Source organism: Sesamum indicum, linkage group LG13 (assembly GCF_026168435.1).
Source record: "Sesamum indicum cultivar Baizhima isolate 11 linkage group LG13, ASM2616843v1, whole genome shotgun sequence".
In the NCBI taxonomy this organism is placed as follows: Eukaryota; Viridiplantae; Streptophyta; class Magnoliopsida; order Lamiales; family Pedaliaceae; genus Sesamum; species Sesamum indicum.
Genome location: NC_142669.1, coordinates 14,167,134 through 14,193,843, shown reverse-complemented (window position 1 = coordinate 14,193,843; position 26,710 = coordinate 14,167,134). Strand labels below are relative to the sequence as shown.

At 33.2% G+C, this 26,710-nt stretch overlaps 1 long non-coding RNA gene and 1 pseudogene across 4 annotated transcripts; one reads left to right on the top strand and one right to left on the bottom strand.

The window, feature by feature from the left end:
- The first annotated feature begins 20,282 nt into the window (after nt 1-20,282).
- Nucleotides 20,283-22,035, top strand: LOC105176079 (UDP-glycosyltransferase 75C1 pseudogene; annotated as a pseudogene).
- A 1,492-nt stretch (nt 22,036-23,527) lies between these two features.
- LOC148784550 (uncharacterized) lies at nt 23,528-26,451 on the bottom strand. 4 transcript variants are annotated; one of them, XR_016063653.1, is made up of 3 exons: nt 26,363-26,451; nt 25,433-25,797; nt 23,528-24,854 (listed from the first exon to the last, which is right to left on the bottom strand). It is a non-coding gene; the product is annotated as an uncharacterized LOC148784550 (long non-coding RNA). The 4 variants fall into 4 exon arrangements; XR_016063654.1 differs by lacking the exon at nt 26,363-26,451 and adding an exon at nt 25,894-26,315; XR_016063655.1 differs by lacking the exon at nt 26,363-26,451 and having other exon boundaries at nt 23,528-23,950; nt 24,063-24,854; nt 25,433-26,296.
- Between the last annotated feature and the right edge of the window lie 259 nt (nt 26,452-26,710).

Here is a 26,710-nt window from a genome sequence, read left to right as displayed (position 1 = left end):
TGAAAGCACTTGCACTATTTAAACAAGATTGTGGTTGTTACACGAGATTATGTTGTATGCATTTATTTTGATCGAAAAGTTTAGAATTCTCTTTCTGTTGTCAAATGTTCGAAGTCAAATTTTTTCATTTAGTTTTGAACAAATTGGCAATTCATAGTTATGCATTATCAATGTGTTATGCTCGCATCTGGTAAGTGGTAGGGACCACTTACTGGGCGATTCGCTCACGCCATTTACCATATCTTGCAAATGAGGCGTATGAGGAGTGTGAGGAAGTGCTACACTGGGGTTGATAGCTATTCAAGGGATGCAAGTGGGGTCGATTAATAAGTTTCGTCCACAATTTTATTTATTGGAATTACTTCTTCTGTTTAGTTGTTAGGACTTGGTGCTAGAGTTAAGATTTTAAGATTTATGTTTTTCAGCTGCAAATATATATTGGGATTTTATTGCTTAAGTATTATTGTTGTTGAGATTGAGTTTATGGTTTAGTAGTGAGGGTTTCATGCTACTAAGGCTATGGGCTTGGTGGCATGGTCATGTCATAACTCTTGACTCGAGGCGTGACATCAGACATCTTCATTCCCAAAATTCACAAAAAATTTGGAGCTTTTCTACTACATAAAAGTTACATCAATTCTTCCAACATCTAACAAATTCACAACTCTAATTTCTCAACAACCACCTTCTTCAATTTCAAGCCTCTGCTGGAGCAATCTTCATGTTTTCTCAAATAGCAACCAAGGCTCACCCAAATAAAAACGAACCATAATAAAATACCAACCATCTTCATCATCCTTTTGTTACTGCAATTTAACTTATTACCTTCTTGTTCCATTTCATTGTTTTCCTTAATAAACAAAGGATTATTGCACATGCCGTTCTACACATAGCAGAGTCCTCCTAATAAAAAATTCCACACCCACCCTTCTACAACTAGGAAAAGAATTAAGAAATTTGATACCTCAACAATGTGGTATTTAAATGAGGAAAGTAGAAAAATAAATAAATAAGGACTTAAGTTGTAGTCTCTGCAAGCATTGAATCTCCTCTCTAGGTTGATGTCAGTCCATGACTTCTGAATCACAATCATTCTCCCACAATAGCATTCCATAGAGGCAGTGGCACTTGGCATCTTCGGTTGCATTGTCAATCTCAATTTCTACTGTATATTCAAAGGAGAAATCATCTCTCTTCAATCAAAAACTACGGTTCTTAGAAAGAAAATTGGAGAAAATATTATATATGGAGACATGCGTCTATTTTCCCTCCAAAAGAGGCTGATTGGACAGGGGTGATGAGTTGGCAAGGCTGGCGTGTTCAATATGAACACGTCAGCCTTACCACATACGGAAATTAAAAATTTTTTAATCCATGTCCGCGTTGGTCGCCGGATTGGCAAGCAAGCTCCCAAATTTTTGCAGTCACGTGAGGTACATGTGAGGGATTCCGACAAAATTAGGCTTTTGGCTTGAAATTGCCAGTTTTTCGAAAATACAACCCTGAAATGCTATTCTGAGATGTACCTTGACCGAAAGTGCCATCACCACTAATTTAGTGGACTAAAATTGCATTTTTATCAAGAAAAAAATACAGTAATAACAAAGTTGATGATTTCAGACATCTATCTAAGGATTACATAATTTCATCAAACATCTGGCGGGTATTGGTAATTTTTTAAACAACGAGAAAATATTCATAATTACGAACCTCAGGGGAGCTCGATGTAATTTACCATAAAAATTATAAATATTTAGAATATTATTAAAGGCAAATTACAGCTACCTCTCTTAAGGTTTGGCATAAATACAAATACCCCCCTTATGTTTGAAAAATTTCAAATATCCCCCTCAAATGAAAAATAATTCTGTTTACATGGCGAGGTAAAAATTATAACTTTACCCTTACTAATTTTTTTAAAAAATATAAAAAACTTATGAGAATTGGTAAAATAAGTAATCTATTGAGAATATTAGTTCATAAAAATATTTTGTATAAAATTATGATTCAAATTCAGAAGGACATTTTGGGCAGTTCACTATAAAATTTGAATGAAAACCTAATGGAATGGGCTCGTTTTTATATCGATGTTAAAATTATGATATTTATAAATTTTCAAACAACGATGAGATATTTAGAATTATGCCAAACCTCAAAAAAAATGATTCTCATTTATCCTATTATTAATTAGAAGTTTTCTTTATGTGTTATTTGATCTTCCTATAAATAAATAATAAATATTTAAATAAATAAGAATATATAATATAACAGATAGTATATAGAAAAAAAAAAGTAATTGGTTTATAGAGATCATGTGGGTCTTAGGAATTTAGACAGAATTTTTATGAAGCAAAGAATGCTATGTTTTCATATTATAGTGAACCACAGGCAACAAGTTATTTATCTATATAAAAAGAGAGAAAAAAAAAAAGCATAAGCACATTCCTACAAATTTAGTCCTAAGTATGTATAAATCTATCTTACAAAATAATAAATAAATTACAAAAACATTAATTTCAACACTCTCCCTTGATGGTTTTGTTCATCATGTCCAATAGCGTTACAAAAACATTAATTACAAAAAACCATGCTAAAATGTATTTCTAAATAAGTGGGAACATCAGTCTTTCATACATTCAAATTTATATAGATAGTGTTACAATGACCATTCTAAAACATATTAAAAATAACCGTTCCAAATATAAAAAAAAGTGTTCCAAAAAATAAATTATATATTTAGATAGTCAAACATATTTAGGAACGGTATCTGAACAAGTGGTACAAAAACCGTTATTAAGTAGGAACAGTCGTGGTCCATCCATTCCAAACAATTTGGAATACATCTATTACGATGGAAGGGCTCCCGTTCCATAACCGTTCCAAAATCTGGTTCAAAAGTGTTCAACTAGTAATTTTTTCGTTCCAAAAAAAAAAAATCATTTCTAAAATCGTCCCAAATCCCGTACTTTTTGTAGTGACAACTTTATAGGGCAAAGAAAAGGATTATTGACATTATTGAGGGAGGGCATTCTAGTTCATACAAGTAGCTACTTGTTTATGCTCAATGGTTGAAAGGATTAACCTTGATACTCTTGTACAGTTTAAATACTACATTAATGTCGAAGGCAAACCAGTTGAAAGTGTCCCAGGACACTACTTTTGAAAAGAATATTTCATAGCCTTGGATGCTTCTAAACATGGTTTTCTGCTAACTCCTATCTTTGTTGTGGATGGATCTTACCTTAAAGGACTTTATGGAGATGTTTTATTGGCTGTTATACGCTTGGATGGAAACATTGGGTTGTTCCCTATGGCATATGCACTTGAGGGGCTGGAGTCAAAAGATAGTTGCATGTATTTTTTCACGTGTTTGGAAAAAATGTAAGTAGGATCAATGATGACAAGTTATGGACATTCAAGATGGATATATGAAATGTAACAGTTTGTTATATTTTATATTCTGTAAGAAGGTATATGAAAGATTTTATATAATTTGGGGGTGTTTTGAAATTGTTTGTATATCATATGAGCATATTTATGATATATTTTTTACTTATGGGTATATGTTTAATATAGGGTTTGGTGGATTGTATTTAAATTTTTCATGTTCAAGTTAAAGGACCTTAAACTTGTTGCTTATGAGTGGTTCAAAATTATACAATTTCATATGTAGGATAGACATGCTTTTGATGTTAGGTCGAAAAATTATAATATCACCAATGATTGAATCTATTAACAATTGGTTTGGGATTTGGGATCTAAATGTATAATGTTTTTGATTGATGGATTGAGGGCAAAACTTATGAGCAGGCTACATAAGAGGCTTCAAAAGGGATGTGCTATGCAAGGTAAGGTTGTTGCAAATGTTTTGAATAAGTTGAATTATGTCAAAGAAATGACCACAAAATGTAATTTGTTAATTATTAGGTAAGATAAGTTTGTGGTTTATGAAAATAATGTCCATTTTCTTGTTAATTTGAGGGAAGGGAGTTGTGATTGTAGAGAGTGGGACATATCATGAATTCCTTGTTAGCATGCAACCTTAGGAATTGCTGATAATAAGGATGATTTTAAGAGATATTGTCACATTAGTTTTTCTAAGAGTACATATATGAGAGCATACAGTTGGGTTGTCAATGGGAAAGGTCTTTTTCTACTCAGCTCATACCAAAAAGAGACCCAATATATTAATTTACCCAGATTATATATTTATATAACAAATTATTAATTATTTGTTGATTAAAAAATTGGAGATGATTATTGAATTATGCAATATATAATTTTATGGAATCTTAAGTTTTTAAAATTACTCCCCTTGAAGTTAAATACATCGTTTCATATTAATCCAATTGAATTGAGAAAAAAAAAATAGAAGCATTTTTTTTAGAGTTCAAATTAGGTATAATGCTTCAAATTAAGTATAATTGCTCATAAGTATTGATAGGTAGAGATCTAACCCAAACCCAATCTATATCTTTTTTGTTGGGCCTGAACCTATGCCTAACAATATGCATTGGACCTCGTTATGGGTCTTTTATTTATTTTATGGGCCCAAGTTGTTTTATTTATTTTACACCATCATCTACTCCACCAGTTGTTCCACCTTCAAAGTAAATAGTTCAAATTGTTGTGAATTTATTTGCTAAAACTATATTATTTTTTTAATTGTATAGGAAAATTTTCAAAAGTTAAATGATTATCACAGCATTGCTTCTTAGAGTCTCCTCGAAGTCATCATCCAGCACATCGGTTAAAAATTAGCAGCTATAGTTGGAGGCTATTGGAGGAGCAAGAACATTCACTTGTTTTATCACAACTAACAAAACCACTCTCAGCCTAGTACCAGAACACAATGGAATGGAGTTGGTACACAAGTTGCTTCGGAAAAAAAAGACAATGTGCTGGGAAAAAAAGACCATGAAAATGAATATGATTTTCCTTTTTAATTATGAATACTTTAGCATTTAACACTTATATTTTGTGAATTGTGTTGAATCATCTTTACTATATGTAGTTTTCTTAAATATTTGTCATATTTGAATTTATAGTTTACTAAAGTAAATCAAATATAATTTTATTATTAAATATTAAATTTTAAAATTGTAAGAAAATTACAATGACTATCGTTGCAAAGAAAAAGAATTTACAATGGATTGTCCTTAAAAAAATGCGTTGCAATTTTGCAATGTCTTCCGTTGCAAATGTCGTTGTAAACAAAAATGACTTTGCAATGGATTATAGAAAATATTTCATTGTAAAATTTGTTATAGAATGTAGTAGCAAAAAAATCATTACAATATTGCAACAACTTCCATTGCAAACGTTGTAAATGAAAATTATTTTGCAATGAATTATATTAAAATATTTCATTACAATATTTGCAACGAACTGTTGTTGGAAAAAAAAAAGCATTGCAATATTGCAACAACTTTCCGTTGCAAATATTATTGCAAACAAAAAATAATTTTGCAACGAAATGGCCATCAACTTTACCACAAATATATCATTGCAAAAGTTGTTATAAAATACAAAAAATCAAATCTTTTAACAACGCATTTTGCAAGAAAAATTTACCACGGACCAAAAATTGTGGCAAAATTTTACAGCGACCGAAAAAATTGTTGCTATATAGCAGTGGTACCTTTAGCAACGGACAATATTCCGTTGCAAAAGGTCGTGGCAAATCTGTTTTGCAATGATGAAATCCATTGCAAAAATCCATTGCGATGAGCCTTTTTTTGGTAGTGATAAAAAGAATATATTCAAGTAATTTTTTATTTTTCAATAAATAATATCATTTTAGATTTAGGTATTTTAATTAATTTTCAATATACGACGAATTATATAATATAAAGAATACATTCATCCAATTTTTTAATAAGTAATATCAATTTAAATTAACATAGTTTTTATTATCTAAAATAAATTATATAATACAAATGGTATATTCAACTAATTTTTTCTATAAGTAATACTAAATATTGTAGCACCCTCTATCACTACTAGGGCTATATCTTCCCTAAACACCTGTATCTATATATATAAATATGCACATAATCATCTAATCAATAGGCACACATAATTCCAACGTCATAACAAGCATAATCAACCCACAACATTATATACATATCAAATATCACAAATAATCCATCACAAGTAATCCCCACGTTTTTACATTCTCTCTATACAAATAAAATGTGATTTGTATTTTAATTGACAATGAGGAGAAAACTGCATACTGGCCCGACCTACTTGAATATAACGTTTAGACCTAGCCTTCGACAGACAGACACCTCAAGATCTATTTCCGAAAAAAAAATATCAACAGAGGAATGAGCCTGCCACTCGGTAAGTAAATAATTATCCCATTTATATATGTATATCAAATGTAGCCCAAACAAGATAAGTGGGCAACATGCGTAGAATATAGTCAATTTAATCCCAATATAATCAGCTTTATTACACCACATAGCTAACTCGCAATAAAACAATCAATTAAACTCTTTGTCTTTTCCTAGTTTGCTTACCAGAAGGTGATATCGTATTTTTCCCATCAACTCAATCTCACCGTTATATAAGTTCAAGTGAATCCCGTTGACAGCCGGCTCATCATTCTCATTTCACGTCATAGCTCTTTCAATTCGCATCATAACTCTTTTATTTCGCATCGTAGCTATTTTATATCACATCATAACTCTTTTCGTATCACATCTTTTTCTATTGCATCAAAGCTCTTCTCATTTCATTTCTTTCTCATATCGAATTATAGCTCTTCTCATCTCATTTCGCCTTATAAGCTTTTCAACAACATCAAAGGTATTCATGTCACAATAATATTCAATTTCCAACACTCCCTTATTTCCACAAAGCAACTAGTAACCTAAAACCATATATCGATATATTCTCATTTTATCATATAATAAATATAATATTTGTAAGTATTCTTTCATTTCACGTACACCATAGAGTCAATCAAATTAAATCATCCACCACTCATATATTTAAGATAAACAAGGTTCAGCATGAATCACAAATTTATATAACAGTAATACCACAAATAAATGAAACATATATAGATAATACTAATTATTTACTTACCTCGACCTTACAACGCTTTTATCTACTCAATAGGTAATGGTTCAGTCCTCTCACTTTACCCCCGTATCGTATAATGAGTTATAACGCATACAATTAATATATCAAGAATATCATAATTTTTAAATAGAATATTAAATATTATTCGCATAATTTTCAATAATTCTTTAATATTTCATTTCTATCGAAATATAAATCTTCATTCTAGTTCTTCTTAATAATTAGACACTCTAGGCTTCATAAAAATACTTATAATTTATCATTTAATTCGTAGGGATCCATTTAATCAAACCCCGTATCTATTTATAACTATCTTTTTAATAACATCCCTAAATTAGATTATCATTAAAAACTTCATTTTTTAAATATAATTTCTGAAATATTTTTATGAATTTCCTGTCAAGCCCTCGCTACTATACAATTTAATTAAACAACAATGCGTAGAATTGCATATTTAGTTAATAATTTCGATGGAATTGTATAAATTAGCTAGAGTAATATTTAAATCTAACAAATTTAGTAATCTAATTGACCAATGATATCATTTTTAAATCTGATTTGATATTCAATTCGACACTAATTTAAATATCAAAATTCATAAAATATTTCGATTAAATAGTACATCGCTCAATATAATCTACACTTAATAAACAAACTAATTAAATAATATAATTATCTAAATTAATATAAATTAAAGTAAATCGGGGCAGATCCATTACAAAATCCGTAACCCGTCCCAAACCCAATCGAGTCCAATAAATTAAGACCAGGATCTGATCCTGATGAGTCCAGGTCGGGCCATTCATTCCTTCTCCCTATTAGACCATGCAGTATTTCTGGAAGGTAAATTGTAATTTCCTTTTAATATAAGGGAGGATTTTACCAATTTCAGCGAATACATGAGATGCATTGGATGAAATTTGCATTAGTTATTAGAGCATGAACTGGTATGAGCTGTAGTGTTTGGTGGCGCATTGATATTTCTAGTTCCTTTTTTTACTAAATAAATCATAACTTTTAATATATAATTATATACTAATATGTTTTTCCAGTTATCTAAAAATATTCATATACTCGACGGATAAAACATTTGAAAATGGGGTAAATTATATTTTTTGTCCCATAAATGGACCTTTAGTCCCACACTCAAACTAATTCGCATATGAAATTAAATGTTCGAATTGACCTGAGTATGAAACTAAAATTAAAAATAAATCTACTTATGGGATTAAAAATATAATTTAGCCGTGGTGCAGATTTAGGTATCTGTCGCATAAGATCATCTCTTCCTCCGACTATCAACATCTTATATAACAGTCAACGAATCTGAGCAAAACTCGGAACTTGAACATTGTTATTGAAACCGCTATCATCACCCTCTGCACCACTACTGCAAACAACGACAAACATTTGTGTTACAAATTTTGTGCGTGAGAATTTTATAAGAGAGCGTATCTGCAAAGTCAGAAAGAATAGGGCTCGGCAGTTCTGAATACAAACGAGTCTATCCTCTTTGCCACTTGTGAATCAAATGGCGCCGTAGCGTGCGATTGCTGGCCATATTCGTTGCTGCATGCCAAACGGAAGAACGTGACTACATGACACAATGACAAGTTAGCAGCTTCATCACGGGTTGTTCTGAGATCCTCTATTGGAGACGAGGATCAGCAGTTAGACTTCTATCTGATAGTATTTGACTGACTTGAAAATTGATGCGGCCATGATTTTTTTAAATCACATGAATGACGTAACCAAATTTAATTAAAGGGATAAGTACACTTTTCTCTCCTGAGATCTAGTACAATTTCTTTGGTTTGAAAAATTATGTTTAATATACTTGATATTTGCTTTCTTCTAACAAATACGTCCATTCGTTAGTTAAAATTCACCCAATTTTTTGATATTAACAAAATAAGAGGATAGCGATCTATATTGACCTTCAATTCACTTACTATATACTGATCATATATTGCAGATCAAATAATTAAATCCTTTTATGATCAAATTAGCCATATATATCTTCAAACGTTAATGCATGTACGAATGTATATCACTGTTAGAAGAATAGTTTAGTTGAAAAAAATTTATTTGACTTACAATAAATCAGTAATAAGTTAATCGAAGATAAAATAATTTTTCATTTAATTTTTTTGTTAATATCAGCAAATTCAGTAAATTTTGACTAATAGATGGACCTATTTGTTAGATGAAAATAAATTTTAGGATTGCTAAATGTAAATTTCTAAACCACAGGAGATCTGCGTGTAATTGTACTAAACTTCAACAATAAAGAGTGTAATTATCCTTTAACTAAAGACTTAAATTCATTTTGACCCCTTGGAATATGAAAAAATATCAGTAAAAATTTAAATATAAAAAATTACCCCTATATTATGAATAATGACACACACTACCCCCTATGAGCCTATTTTTTAATGACAATGACTAAAATGCCTCTCCTGGTCAACTAAGGTCTATTAAAATATATCTATAATATATTTATAATATATAAAATTTATGTAGGAAAATTATTTTTTAGTCCATTAAATATGCTTAATATTAATTTTAATCCGATAATTATGCTCATCTTTATAAATCTATTAATTTCAAATTTGATGAAATTTAGTCCTTCAGTGGCTGATATTTTTATTTTTGATCATAAAAATGACAAGGCATGCTAATTGGATATTTGTTGGGGGCGTTACTAGTTCTACATGGCTTTAAAAAATGACATGAATGGCATGTTAGATACAATTTTATTATATGAATTATTATAATTTACAAAATAAAATAATTATAATTTATAAAAATAAAATTATTATTTTAAAAAAAATAATAATCAAACCCCCCACCCCTGCCCCACGGGTTAGTTATATAAATATTATTAAAAAAACAAATTATATAAATATAATTTATTTAAAACATATAATAAAAATATGTCGAGTTGCGAATGTGATCCATGACTAGACTTAATTTTTTTTTTTATACATAGGTCGTGAATCAGATCCACAACTTGGTGTCTTGGATCCGATCCACGACTCCATGTCGTAGATCTGGTCCACGACATGAAGTCGTGATTTCAATCCATGACTTTATCTCGTGGATTGGAATCACGACTCCTTTTTTATTTAATTTTATTTTTTATAAATTAATATATAAAATTAATTTTTAACAACATATTGAAATCCAAAAAATCATAATATAAAAATTGTATTAATTCAAAAAATATAATTAACTATACAAATATAATATTTTTTTATACAATTCTAAAAAGTACAATGAACTATACAATTGTAGATGTAAACAATGTCCAGCCGTTTCAACAATTGCGTCTATGGCGTTGACGCCGATGTCTTCTTATTTCCTCGTCCACATTTTGCATTAGCTCATTTTGTGCTCATTATTATGATCATCGGGATTAATGTCCAACCAACTTGATGTTGTCGCAAAATTTAAAATATTACAAAAATTGTTTAATCAAATAATAATATGTCATCCCAATAATATAATTAGATGATATAGGAATTAAAATATAAAAATTTTAAAATATTAAATATGTGATGTGTAAATTTGATTATTCTTAAATTATTTAAATTATTTGAAAACTCTAATATTAACTTTAAATATATAATTTTAAAACTAAATTTAAAACGATAAAGTTGAATTAAAATTATTATAATAAGGGTAAAGTAGTTAAAATAAAGTTAAATTTATCTACAAAAAAGTCAAAATATCTAGTAAGGTGCTTTTAAATTTTGGCCTAAAAGCTCTTTTTTTAGTATTAAAAGTATAAACTGACATTTCAAACACGTTAAAAGTACTTTTCGAGAGCCAGAAGCTAAAAAATACGCAAATACTTCCATAATCATGCTTCTCAATCTTGGTACATTCTCAACCCTCTTTTCAGTAAGAATCCCTCATTTCTTGCTCCTATTATACACCTTTGTACACTGCTGCTCTGTTTTGCTCATTCGAAAATAGGAAACAAATATAAAAAGCGAGCAGAAAAGAGAATCAAAAAAGCAAAAAGGAGTTGAAAAAGGAAAAATCGAAAAAGAATTTTAAAAAAAACGAAAAGGAAAAGGAAATTAGAGAAAATGAAAAAAAAAAAATGTTGGGCCTTGAGGATTTGACTGAATTTGGGTCGTTCCTTTGGAAATGGGTAGAAGTTCTATAAGGTTGCTGGGTTGAAATCTTATGGACTTATTGTTTTTTATTCCATTTGAGAAAGCTGATTTATACATACTTTTAACGGACAAATTATAACTGCCTTTTTTACAATTTGACATAATTATAAATATTTTTTTATTATTTAAAAAATTATAAATGCTCTTCTTAAATAGAAATAATTATATAGCCCCTAGACGATGAAGTGAACATTATTATTTTTCGCTTTTTGATTTTTTTAAAAAAATATATTTGAAAACATGTAAAAAAAGTGAGGGTGCGTAAAATAAATATCTAGAGGGAATATTAGTTCATAAAAGTATTTTAAAAAATTATAATATATATGTATATATATAAATTATAATTTATAATTCAAAAGGGAATTTTGGTCAGTTCATCATAAAAATTGGATGGAAATCTAAGGAATGGGATCGTTGTTAGATGGACGTCAAAATCAACGAAGTATTTATAATTTTTTAAATAACAAGTAGATATTTGTAATTACGTTAAATTTCGGGAGAGGTGCTTGTAATTTACCCTACTTTTTACTGCCCAAAATATTTTGTGGGTTCTCTTTTTTCTTTATTTTAATTTACCCTGATTGTAATAAATATCTTGAGGTTATTGTAATTTACTTGAGATGATTATAAAGTAGGGTAAATTATAATCACCTCAAAAGGCCAGTAAGACTCCCTCATTTATTATCGCTTAATTTATACTAGTAACACTACCAACAAAAAGTAAATTTTGAGACGGAAAATTGTCCGTCTCAATTTGAGAATTAGTAATTTATGTCATATTTTATTTGTTTGTATAAATATTTAGTATTATTTTAAAATAATTATAAAATTAGTATTATTTAATAAAATATATACGAAATAATAAATTAATCTTAAATTTAAAATAAATGATGACAAAAATAGATAGATGAAAATAATAATAATAGAGAAAGCAATAACTATCAAAAGATAGTGAAGGGGTGAGAAGTTAGATAAATAAATTAAAAATAATTAAATTAAATATCTAAAAAATAAATAAAAAACGAGAGACACTAAAAGGGTAATCTCCCTTAATATAAAGAATAGTTAGGTGAAATTGCACTTTTAGTCCTGTATGTTTAGGAGTTTTTCACATTTAGTTCTCTAACTTTGTATGTAACACTTTTAGTCCTATATCTTTTCGAGTTCAGCAATTTTAGATCCCCATCTGCTTCATTAACCCTTTATTATAGCCGTCCTCGGACTTCAAACTTGTTATTTGATGACGTCATTGCATTCGTTATCTTCTTATTTTTTTTTTGGATGACGTCATTGCGTTTGTCATCTCTGCATCCTTTCCAGCTGTTGGCCATAACAACTTATCGGTTATGTGATTACTAGCTAGCCTTCTAACAGTTGGCCTTTGTCATCTTCTGCCGATACCTCACTTTTGAATGTTTACGTTTTTTACGGTTTTTACTTCGCCTTGTGAAAATTATATCTTTTACCCTTATCCTGTTTTGGTTCGTGTTTCTTTTGGGTGACCCGAATTTTAGTCCCAAAAAAGGGTTTTTTCTTGTTTCTCACAGCAAGGACATACATGGTAATGCCATTGCTCAACATGCAACATATTATATGTATTCATCCTCATGGCCTCAGTTGCAGGTAGTTTTTGTTCTTCCATATTAAGCATTCTCTTTTTCTCGAACAGGCTCTCTACAAATTTGTTATTTTTTCCTGTCATGAAGTTTAACAGGAATGATTCATTTAATTTTTTTGAAAAATATTTTAAATGGATAATTCACTTTGTCCATCTCTGTGAGACAGACCCATATGCCGAAGCTCTTTTGGTAGAAATATCATCCTCAATTATGATTGATACCAGCGGAGCTTCTACTGAGGCAGCTTTGATTCTGTTGAAAGCTACTATGTCAGGTCTCTGCAGCTTGATAAAATGGAATGCCTAATGAGACCCTTTTCCTGAAATGTCTGGAGCCACTGATGTGAACTTTAACTCCAAAATATCGCCTCTTTTTAAGTGGGGATTGTTTTGCCATGAATCATAAACCGCCTCACTAGTCCATTCTGAAAACTTTGCAATTTTCAAAAAACTTGATGACATAGTATGAACTAAAGCGAGAACTCCAAATCATACAATTATGAGATTTTTTCTGGTTTTGACCCTTCTAACATCCAAATTCTGTTATATTTTTTGGATGTTTCTATTATGATTTTGCTTGGATTGACCCCTTTGCTAGAAATTAATTTTTTTCACATTCGCTGGTAAACTTGCCAAAAGAAGAAGATATCAACTCGATAGTATTAACCCTAAAGGTGACTATCATTGGCCTAAGGTGAATCTCTCCCTCTTTAACCCTATTGACTTTTACCATTAGGAGTTTGCACTTCATGTGATCCAATTGTTGTCGTTTTACAGAGTCTAACGATGGCCTTTTGCAATTGGTACTCGAATCCGGACTAGAGCCTTCTACTCTAAGGGCATGTTTAAGGTCATGCTCCCTCAACTCTCGAGTCATCACCGAGGGCGATACCTTTCGAATTGGTTCCATCAAGTCGTTCCATAGCGAGGTAGATGCCAACATGGAACTCCTTATCTCGACCTGGACAGTGTCAAGATCAACTCTTTGTATCTGCCCGGATACTTGGGCATTCACCGCTAGCCATCTCAGCTTTTTTCAAGCTCCTCAAGAATTTCTCTATCGTGACTGAGCCTCAACATGATGGAGTTCACTTCAGATGCCTCTATCACTTGTCAGAAAATCTACAAGAACATTGTCGTGAGATTATATAATATTGTCATTCAGCTTACCATTTGATAGTACAAGCTTTCTCAATTTTAGATTCTAATTTATTTTTCAAAAAAGTTTTTATCATAAGTATTATCAACTTTTAATGTAAATTATTTAGCAAGTAGGAATAAAGGTCATTTCTTAAAAGACTTTCAAATTGCAAAGAACTCCTTCTAGTTAATGTGTCAGACTTGGATTTGTTTCTTTGAGAACAAACATCCTGTATGTATACAAGGTTCTTATCTTATAGTAGTTTGTTTCATGAGCAATGCTGCCCATTTATGGTCATTGGTGTCTGTGTAGACCAATAATTCATTCTCGTCTTATGGTATGGCAAGCTTTGGCAAGTTACTGCAAATCTATTTCATTTCATGAATTTCATCCTATTTCCACTTTGAACTTTTTATTTCCTTCAAAAGTGGTCGGAAATCCTTTCTGTATTTTGCAAGATCCTTAATAAAGATGCCTGCAAAATTAACAATTCCGAAGAAGCTTTGCAAATACTTCTTGTTCTTGAGTACGTCTGAAAAATTGTGAATTTTCTCCACAATATGTTCTTTAACTCAATATATGTCTCGTCAATAAGAATTTCTAAAAGTTCAGTTTTATTGCGATAATAGCTTTCTTCTCAGAAAGTACTAATCTTTTTTTACGGCATGCATCAAAAAATATCTCAAGATATTTAATATGATCTTTCACATTTTTTGATGCAATTAGTATGTATTGAAGTGTAGGAATAAATGTGTATTGCAGGTTGAACAGAGTTGCAGAGTTGCAGAATTGCAGAAGAAAGGGATGAGAAGTCTGCTCAAGCTGCTGAAGAAGAAAGCTTTAGTTGTCGTTCTTTTTTGCCACTTATAAAAGCGTGCTTTTTTAATTGCACTTCTTAGTACCCGTTAGTATGTTGGGGTAGTTATTTTCCTATTTCTTCTTTAAATAGTTGGTTCAACAGCTGTTGTACAGAACAACAACTTCATCCCTCTGTTTCTTGATTTACAGTAGAAATATACTTCTGATGTGCATTAATAAAAAATATTAATTTGTAAGGATAAATGAGTAATTTGATATGTATGGGTACACCTTAAACATATATACCTCACCAGACCATATAATTTCCAACACCCCTATAAATACCAAAATACTAATTTTTTAATCTAAGTCACTATTCATTGACAAGACATCCCACTCTTGAAAATTACACATTTTGCGGCAATTGCATTTCACCTGGTGCCAACTGTGCCGAGGTAAAATTTCCAATTTTATCCTTTAGCAAAAAAACCTCAACCACATCATTGGCGCCGTCTGTGGGAAATATTTACCTCGACACTGAGTATGCAAACCAGGTCTCGAGCTTTGGCGGAACAAGACTCGCCTCGTGAACAGTCACCACCCCAGGAGGTAACCCCCCTGACTCATGAGCAAGTACCCCTCAATGGGGAGATTCCTCCTGAACATCGACATATCTTTCTCCTCTTTTGATTTCTCCAAAAATATTGTACTTTGAATTTTGAGTAATGGAGTTAGTTTTCTTGTCGTAATCCCAACAAACAAAATAAACTTAGACATAGAGATCTTTGAAGTTTCACGAGGACCCTAGAGGCAAAACTCGTCATGTGATATAGACAAAAGTCGCTATTGTCCCGGGACCCCCTAAATGGAACTTTCATTGAGATCCTCGTTAATAATGTCGCTCCGAAAACTTTACATCCGTCTGAAGTTGGTGAAAGACCGACTCCGGGACATGAAGTATCCTTTGAGGCAACGGCCCTTTATCGAACTGTTGAGACAAGGTCCCCTCTTAAAAATATTGGAATCGGAAAATTTTGTCCCCCCCCCCTTCCGAAGTTGGTAAAAGCCTAACTATGGGGCTCCATCACCAAAGGTAAGAATTGTTTACGGGGATCTCATCTCTTGAAGATGACGTCGAATTTCTCAAAATGAATGAAAGAATTCGGCGCGAAAAATGAATAAATACTGAATAACCTCTACTAATAGAGAATGAGAGCAAATATTATTAAAAAGGTAAGAGAGCAAATATTATTAACTAGAGAATAGAGAATGAGAGAAAATTTTGTCACCCCCCCGCCTTCCGAAGTTGGTAAAAGCCTAACTATGGGGCTCCATCACCAAAGGTAAGAATTGTTTACGGGGATCTCATCTCTTGAAGATGACGTCGAATTTCTCAAAATGAATGAAAGAATTCGGCGCGAAAAATGAATAAATACTGAATAACCTCTACTAATAGAGAATGAGAGCAAATATTATTAAAAATATTTGATGGTGTAGTGGTGGGAGTTTCCACTTACCACACTTTTGACTTGGGTTCAAAACCCAGGGGACGCAAAAATAAGCACCTCCTCAAAACACTTGAAGACTCAAGCTGAATTAACTTGAGCACGAGTGCGCCCGAGTACACTCCCCTAGTGCACCAGCTCGAGCCCGTGAGCACCCCCCAGCACCAGTCCGAGGCAGCCCCAGCTGACTGGTGCATTAGCTGCAGCGGCTCGAGGCTGGTGAGTGCGGCACAGCACCAGCACAAGGCCAGCACCAGCCCGAGGCAATCCTGGTGCACTCCGCGACCGAGGGGCACCCCCAGCTCGAGTTGGGCACCAGACACTGTTGGCCAAGCGTATTCATACACCCCCAATGAATTGATAATAATAAACGACTACCCACCCATCCACTCTCATATGTTAATTCGATTTAGAAAAGTGTTTACTCTCGGACAAAATATTACACTGGGTGGGCATATTCCATCCGAGAGTGGGGGGCTGTATGATGTGCATTAATAAAAAATATTAATTTGAAGGATAAATGAGTAATTTGATATGTATGGGTACACCTTAAACATATATACCTCACCACACCATATAATTTCCAACACCCCTATAAATACCAAAATACTAATTTTTTAATCTAAGTCACTATTAATTGACAAGACATCCCACTCTTGAAAATTACACATTTTGCGGCAATTGCATTTCACCTGGTGTGCAATTGTGCCGAGGTAAAATTTTCGATTTTATCCTTTAGCAAAAAAACCTCGACCACATCAACTTCTTTCTTGCTTTACAATCTCTTGCTCTCTGAGTTTTAACAGTATGTCGTCAATGTGGACAAACATAAACTCAAAATAATTCTTAAAAAGATTATCTATTTTTTTGAAATATCTGAGGGCCATTAGATAATTTCATTGGAAGAACATTGCAGATATATTTCCCTGTGGTATGAAGAATGCAGTAAACTTTTTTTATTCACTCTGCATCTTCATTTGATAAAAATAAATTTGCAATCGAATTTTGAACACACTTTAGCACCTTTAATGCAATCAATTAGTGTTCTTTACTGGAAATGTAATAACCATCAAATTCTAATATTCCATTTATATCTTGATAGTTAATTACCAACCTGGTTTTATCTTTCTATAATTCACCATGCTTTCTTACCAAAAAACCAGGGCTATACTGTAAGCAGAGACTCCAAGCTCAATGAGTTTAAGATTTGATATGCTCTTTGATAATCTCCTGCATATCTTTCTTATCCTCCATATTAATCTAGATAGGCTTGTCTTGAACATACTCATACTTGCACTCTTCTTTGACCTTCAGAGTAGTTTTGATTTTATTTCTATCCCACCATGCCAAAGGGTTCTCGCTGAAATTCCTCCAAATAAGTGTCTCGACATTCTAAGGAAAGAGCTTGCTTTCTTCACTAACATCTAGCAACTTTATCTCCTATAATGTTTCTTTGAGGTTCTTAATGTCTTCCTCAGATTCCTCATAGACGCTATCACTATCGATAAGTCCCTATTGCTTAAAAGACAAAAGAGCTTTACCAAATTTTCTCTTATCCTGCATTTCCGGATGAGTTAATCTAGCATCAAAATCACCATGCTTGCTGTGAAAATTTATGGGTATTATCCTATTGAATGTTCTTCGCAAAATCTGTATCTCACTACCATAGTTAGTAGTAAATATAAACACATTTATGTGGTTATCCTGTGCATATTTTGCAAAAGTTTGAATGAATTTATTATCTAGCAAAATATTTGCACCAGTGTCATGAAAGTAGATAAGAGGTGTTTTCACCCTATACCAAGGTGTTCCAAATGCTCCTCCAATCATGATCTTTGTCTCTCGTATTCCCTTATTGAGTATTAGAATTTTCTACAAAAAATTCCTTCCTGCAATAACGGGTAAGATTTCTATAGCTTCTCTAGGGAAAACTTTAGGTTTTGTTGTGCAAATTCCTGAACCTAAATCAATATAAGCTGCAAAATATTCTGTCTTATATTGATTATATAACACAACAACTGATATGTATATAGAAAAGGGAGTGCTCATTCAATCCTTTTGGTAACACCATCAAGACTGAATTCCCTAATGTTATCTTTCATTCCCCATTGTTTATGATTTTTGAGAAAACTTAATTCCAAAGTAATACTCTCATTTTCTCGTCCCACAATACCTGCAACTAAAATCTCATGGCTTGCTATTTCTAACATGCCTTCATATCTACTAATGACAGGTTGCTGTAAATGATATAAGTCATCACAAGGGAAAAAGTTTTTTTTCTTAGTGATGTCAAATTGTATTTCTTTACATCCTTAAGGGTATCTAAGTTTTACGTTATGTACCCTAATCTCTTGAGGAGTTAAAGTTAATAACTCCCTCTCCTTTCCTTTATAACCTGTAATCCTATCTTGCAAAAAAGACATTTTACTACTAAACTAAGTTCTAGAGCTAGGTGTTCGGTCTACAATTGGGTGATCTTTTATAACGATACCAACCTAGGTATCCTAATTGATTATCAAACATTAATTTCAGACAAATAGTGACTTTGACATTTTAAGAAAAAAATTATATTCTTTTCGCGAAGTAATTTTGGTAAGGGCAAAATGGCCTTTTCAAACTTAAAAATTAAAGGTCAAGAATTTTTTTAAAATTTTAAAACTTTAGGGGGTAATTGATGTGGGGTGAGTATTTCGGGAGTGATAATTGTATTTAATCCTATAAAATATTAGTTATATGTATATGAACTATATATATATATTAGTTAATATATATGAACAAATATATATATATATATATATATATTAGTTAATAATTAGATTTATTTTTTTAATATCTCTTGTTAATTTTTTTAAAATTATTTTTATTGTTTAATTGAATGAAAGTTAATTTAAAAATTATAAACTTTTTCTAATTTACTTCAGTGTAAAAGATGCATGGATCTATATACAGTAAAACCTCTATAAATTAATACTCTATAAATTAATAAACTCTCTAAAATAATAAAATCTTTCGGTCCCGACTTGGGCCTTTGTAAAAAATCATCAAATTCGATAAGATAATAAAATAATAATTTTTTAAAAAATTCCTTTATAAATATTAGGTCCCATTAAAACTCTAAATTAATAATTCATAAATATTATAATTATAAATATTATGGTAATTTACTAAAATGTGAAGTCCGTAATGCTTTACGCATTTGATCATTCATGGATGATTTTGTGATGCCTTTTAGATGAGAAGACATGGTTGTGTGTTATGAATTATTTTATTATCATATTGAGATTTATGTAGTATATGTTTCATTCATCATGCATGAATATATTTAATTGGGTATAATAGTTATTTAAGTGCAACGAATTAATGTAAACATGTATATTTAAGTTATTCCAATAAATTGATACATGTGTCTATGAATATAATAGTTAATTGTAAATAATGAATTGATATTATACATGAATATATTTAATTAGTTATAAAAAAATAAATTGACGCATGAATATAATTAATGAAACATATATGAATTCATTTATTTTCAATACATATGTACTAAATTTGCTGAATTTAAAAAATCTCTCTTTTAATTAATAAAATATTAATTTATCGATAAATTAATATCTCTCTAAATTAATAAAATTTCATGGTTCCAAGATTATTAATTTATAGAGGTTTTACTGTATGTGGTTATGCGTAACACGGATACATGTCGCTAAGTGAAATGCTGACCCAGACTATATGTATATGTGTGTCCCACTTTCCAGCCAAAAATTGGACACTCACACCAACAACAACAAAAATATGAAAGCGACCCATCGTTAATCAATCCTGGCATGCAGAGGCAGAGCTACCCACCTACGAATTAGAATTATCCACGTGCCTCTATAAATAATGCTATTCTTCCCTTCACTTCTTTCCACACGTACAGAAATTTGTAATACCGAGATAGTAGGATAGGATCCAACATCAATATTCCGTGCTAATTTTTCCTTGGTCAGATACAGCCAGTAATCTCCAAACTACACCCTATCTTTATAATGTACTCCACGAAGAACACCATCCATACATCACACAGACAGACACTGATTATTACTGCTTGCTCTTCTCGGCTGGTTTCCTTGTGAAAATGGTCCATGTGCTGCTCGTCACATTTCCAGCTCAAGGCCATATTAATCCATCGCTCCAGTTTGCGAAGCGCCTCTCAAAACTTGGCGTTAAGGTCACCTTCTTAACCAGCCTATCCGCCATACGCCGCATGACCACAACTTCTTTAACAGTTGATGGCCTAATCGACATCGTTTCCTTTACCGATGGTTATGAAAATGGCTGGTCAACTGATGATGCTCAAAACTTAATCTCTGCACTCGAAAATCACGGCAGCAAGGCAGTGGAAGACGCTATTCGGGCAAAACGGGAAGAAGGGAATCCTTTTACTCGTGTAATCTACAGTCTTCTTGTCCCTTGGGCTGGTCAAGTGGCTTCCCATCTTCAAATTCCAGTAACTCTTCTCTGGATCCAACCAGCCACTGTTTTTGGTGTTTATTTTTACTACTTCAATAAGTATTTTGATGCTGCGCCAAGTAATGAAGTCATTAAGCTTCCCGGACTACCGGTGTTCGAGCCTAGTGATCTGCCATCGTTTTTATTTCCTTCAAACACCAACATATATGACTTTGCACTGCCAATTTTGAAAGACAATTTTGAGATTCTTGAGAGAGAGAATAGCCCGATAGTCCTTGTGAACACATTTCAAGCCTTGGAGCCCGGGCCTTTGAGTGTTATAGATAAGTACAAGTTGATGGATATAGGGCCACTAATTCCGTCCGCATTTTTAGATGGAAAGGACCCTTCGGATACTGCATTTGGAGGTGACCTGATTCAGAAGTCTGTGGATTATGTACAGTGGTTGGACTCCAAAGAGAAATTATCTGTAATTTATGTAGCTTTTGGCAGCTATTCTGAGCTATCTAAACCACAAATGGAAGAGATAGCCAAAGGTCTGATCAAAAGCGGAAGGCCATTCCTTTGGGTGATCAGAGGCGTAGACAATAGTGAGAGACTAAAGGAAATGGTGAGCTGTGGGAAGGATTTGGAAAAGCAAGGCAAGATTGTGCCTTGGTGTACTCAGGTGGAGGTTCTGTCGCATCCTTCTGTAGGATGCTTTTTAACTCACTGTGGTTGGAATTCGTCGCTTGAGAGTCTAGTTTCAGGGGTGCCTGTGGTGTCGTTCCCGCAATGGACTGATCAGACCACAAATGCCAAACTCATACAAGATTTCTGGAGGACTGGATTGAGTGTAGGCAAACCGGAAGATGGAGGAGTTGTAAAGGCTGATGAGATCGAAAGGTGCTTAGAGATTGTTATGGATGGTGGAGAAAGAGGAGAGGAAATGAGAAGGGAAGCCAGGAAATGGAGAGACTTGGCAAAGGAAGCAGTCAAGGAAGGTGGTACCTCTTATGTCAATCTCAAGACTTTCGCAGATCAAGTTCTTGCTGCGGACACAACCAGGTGTTAGATAGTTGGAATAAGCCGTTTAACTCTTGTACCCTTTGGGCTATATATGTTCCCATCTTCGGTTGCATGTTTTATTTCACTTTGGCTATATATGTATTTTATTTTTTGCTTTAGTGTGATGTGTATTATCTTTCGATACTAAAATATATATTGTGTCGAAATTAAAGATAAACGTTTGGTACAGTGATGTGTCTCAACCACAAGTATATGACTTACCATTTATGTAAGGATATTCCAAAAAGTTATACGACGCAGTGTTGGATAGGGGCATGTATCAAACACGGTATTCTCGCTTGTCAGAAAATATAAAATAAAAAAAGAGACATGTTTAGAAATTTTTTTTATAACTTCAAAATATTTTGTGTTGTTTTTATTAATAAAAAAAGAATTTTGGACTTAATAAAAAAATTAATTCACTCCTCTCAGAATAAAATTTTTTGGATGAAATTACTAAAAAATTGATAGATAGTCGTAGTGATCTAACTAATTTGGATACTTAAAAATTTTTCATTGCGACATTTTAAAATAAAATGATTATATATTTTTTAAGCCACATTTGGTTAAGAATTTATATGTAAGACATACTTCTTTTATATTTTATATTAATAGTTTAATTTTTATGAGAAACTGAGAGTATATATAGAGTAAAAAAGTATATTATATATAGTTGTGTCAATGCTACGTTGTGTTCTAATTTTTAAATTTTTTCGTGTCGTTGTGTTTGTGTTATATTGTGTCCGTATATTCGTATCTGTGTCCATATATCATACCTTATCATGGAATACTTGATATCTATCCTACAAAAACTTATGTGATTGTAAGATTCTCGCAAGTTTAATTGCCTAAGCGTGCCTAATTAAGACGCAAAGGAAAGATAAAAATAATGTAGAGAAGAAGTATTAAGATGAATGTCTAAAATCAAGTATTGCGACTTATGTGTATGGGTGTCCAACAACATTATAAAGATCAAAGAACTTTCACGAATATTCTAAAATTATCGTGGAATTAACCTGCAAAATAAAGGTTAATACTTTGATGCTTAAGTCAATAAAGGGTTTACTAAAGAAATGAAAGGAAAATATGAAACAAATGAGAATAATGGTTGAAAACAAGTAAATATGTGTTCAATATCAGCTGCAACCCTAATAACTCGCCCCTAGCCGGGCATTTCTACTTATTTTGTAAGCTAGCAAACATATTTACTTGGTTTGCCATTTAATGGTCTACATGCACTCACCTATTATATGGATCTCTCCTACTTTCTGGTACATCTTTACTTGTATATTTCATATTGTAGCAGGTCTTACAGACAACCATGCCTTGCTCTTGGAAAGGAGTTCCTGGTGTAGGCATAACTCACATTGTTGACAGTAGGAGAATGATGATCGACCCGCCTAATCAGCAAGGTGGAGTAATTTTTGCTCTTACTTAGTAAAATATCCTACTTATCTAAGCACCTTGAGAAAGTATCACCTAGACTTGCTCATACAACAGGATTCAAAGTTTCCCTTCCCATACCATTGACCACTTGGAGGGAAAAACAACTATGCAAGTGCATTATAACTATAATACTAGGATACCCCCAACACTCTATTATCATGTCCTACATGGAAAAAACGCGTATTCATTCGTACATCTCAGGTATTCTATTACCCTGTCATATAGGAAGAGAGCATTCTAAAATCCAAAACAATTCAATCAAATAGATAGCATATTATAGACCATCTATAGAAAGGAGGGGACATAATAGAATCCTAGGCACCTATGTGCCAGCAAAAAACAAAGATTTGAAGCCCACACCTATGCACTTCCAAAACTTATCACAGAAGGTACCTAAAAACTAAATTGTTACTGTAATCATTTGCCAACAAGAGGGATGTTCTCGTCACCGCTTGCCCCAGGAGGTTCCGTCCTAAAGGGAAGAGCGTCCACCATCAGCTAATCGATCGAGACCCCAGCATGATTTCCCACCGGGAACGTAGAAGGCTTTCTGGAAATTCAGGAGGGATGTCCTCTTCCGGTTCGGGAGCATCAGTCAACCTAGCATCCCTATATTGTAGGAAGGAGAGAGGAGTGCCTTTTAGAGGGTGACTAACATCTGTGAATTTTAGGGCACAACTCCGAAACCCATGTTAGTAATATTTCAAAGCACTATCAACTAGTAGGCTTTGCAAATCTAAGGATTTCTCGTATTCCTCTTAACGACTTACCTATATGCCTTCTAGCATCTCTTTCCCTTCCTCAGTGGAGGGATAGTCAGGGATCACCTGTCTCCTGATTTGTTCCTGTTTCGTGCAGTTTGCTCTAGACGGGTATGCAGATTGTGATCTCTTCCCTTAGATGGCGGGTTCTCACAACGTCCTCCTTATGCCCCCGCTTCTTCTACTTGCTTGACTTCTCTAGCTCCACTAACCTCTTGATGGTTTGCTCTGACAGTGAACCTCCTTACTCCAGCCAGCCGACTAGGTTGTCCCCAAATACGGTCACACACGAACAAACAATATTTCAAGTTAGGTTATTGCTTATAATTAAGCTTCAAAAACTTACTATACTCACCCTACTAAGGTAGGAAGGGAACAAGCTAAGGGTCTGTGCCTTGGGCAAAGAGTTCATGTAAGTCTTATCTAAGGGCAGTTGAACCCCTTCAAGAATTTAGCCGCTAAGTTTCTCTAACCCTCATCTTACAGCAAGAGTGTCCCTCTTTCAAATTACAATTAGGAAGGAGTTTCTTCTTTAAACCCTCTCTTCAGTAGGGCAAGACGCTCTTAGCCTGGTTTCAAGGTGTGGGGCTAGAGGAGCAAGTAGGTTGGTTTGTTCTTTAGCACGTTTGGTAGGTCTAGTGATGGGATTAGCCTGCCGCTTGCCTTTGGGATCCCCATGGAACCAGAACTAGCAGGAGTAGATGAGGGACTTTTAAGTAAAGTACACTTGGAGGGGCGCAGGTTCCCACGGTCTTCTCCCCCTTGATAGACTTATCCTGCATCAACTTGTGATGATCCTGCCTACAAACACCAGGTACACAATATACATTAACCCTATTGTGTAACAAATAGGTATAACTACAAAATAGGGTATACAAGAAGTTCTACTAGTAATGTCATCCATGACAACCTCTTTTAGGCTCAGTCCAAAGCGATTAAGAAGGGTAGGGTGAACTAATTTCTGGGGATCATAGGGAGAAGTGCTCAAACGATCCAACAAGAATTGGAAATGAGGTAGACGATTACGGACAAAGTACCTAACTTGTTCAAGAGGGACTTTAATCCACCCAAAATGAAATCTCCAGGGTATGGGGTACTGAGACAAAGAAAAAAATGATATTTTCGTTCCTTTACTGAGGACTCCGAAGGGAGAAACTGAATATCCCCTTAGGTAGTGAAATAAAATAGGTCTCCACTTGCTTTTTTCAATAGGAAAAAGGAGTGAAATTGAGCAGCTTGTGGAATATCTTCTAGATTTCTTACTAAAATATAAAATCTTGCTAGCAGGCTGAAAGATTTAGGGACCAACTGATTCAGGGGGACTTTGAAAAGTGTGGGAACATCAACAAAAATCTAGGCAAAGGGAAGTGCAAACTAACCTCCAGCTAGGTCGAAAAGAATCAAAGAGAGTCCTTGGGGGGAAATATAGCCGATCTTCAACAATAGGGACCTAAACCACATATTCAACAGGTATCCCATACTTTTTTCCTCACAATCACCGCATCACTCTCTGAGAAGTAAAACAAATAAATCCCAATAGATTCCACCACTGAGACCACAAGCCGATCCTCTACCTTTCTTCTTTCCTCCTCATCTCTATTATTCCCTTCTTCTTCGCTCTCACCTCTATGGCAGGAGGCAGAGTCTGGCAGTAGGCTTTTTCCTTTTCCTTGCCTAAGGAACTTATCAAATCTATCAAAACCTCATCCACCACCCTCTGTTCTATGCTATCAATCAACATGGACTGCAAAAAACAAGAGAAAAGGAAGGGAGAGTTACTTAGAGAATGACTGGAAGGAAAATAACAAGATTTGGTGCAGGGTAAAAAAAAAAAGCTCACAAAAATTTAAAAATTCTAGAGAAATTCGCTAAAAAGAAGTTAGATTTTCTATTTCTAAACAAGAAAAATGAAAAAAATTGACGAAGTCAAATGAAAAGGATTCCAACTTCACGTCTTAACTTAAATGAAATGAGATGGAGGAAGAAAACACCCTAAAAGCAAAGAAGGCCTGTGAATGGCAAGAGATAGAAATTGCCTTAAATAAGCCAACAGTCCAGCAGTCCCATCCACATAGGACTCGATGTATTCTCTCCTAACTGTCAAAACTTAATCAGCATAGAATCCGTGTTCTATAAGCAGGTGATGGACTCTCTTTTCTCTATCTTTTTGTAATCATCAGTCATCACATTTTTGCAAATTTGTGCATATTTTCCTTAATCCACATGTATCAGACTCCTTTAGGCGAAATGACTCTCTTAACGAAAACAATCCAACAAGGTAGTAGCTCCTACAACCCAGCAGGACTCACCATGTTTATTGACCAGAAGCAAGGAAAATCTTTTTTCCAGGACTATTTTTCCTACTCCAGCTGTCCAACACATCTTGCACTCTAGGAATGGGGGGAGTGATGATACCCCTCAACAATTTTTCACAAAAGCCCAAAGCAAGGATGTGGACCCCCACCAAGCAGCCTAGCCAATCAGGATCCTTTGGCCTATGAGTAGGGAGGTAAAAGCCCATAAGTTTTTTTTTTTATCTTTACTAATCTAGTGGGCCTAAGAAACAAGTTCATTTCAGTAATCTAGTGCAATTAGGCTGTTAACAACGAATTCTCAAATTTTCAGGCAAACAGCGCAAGACTTGGTCAAAGAATCAT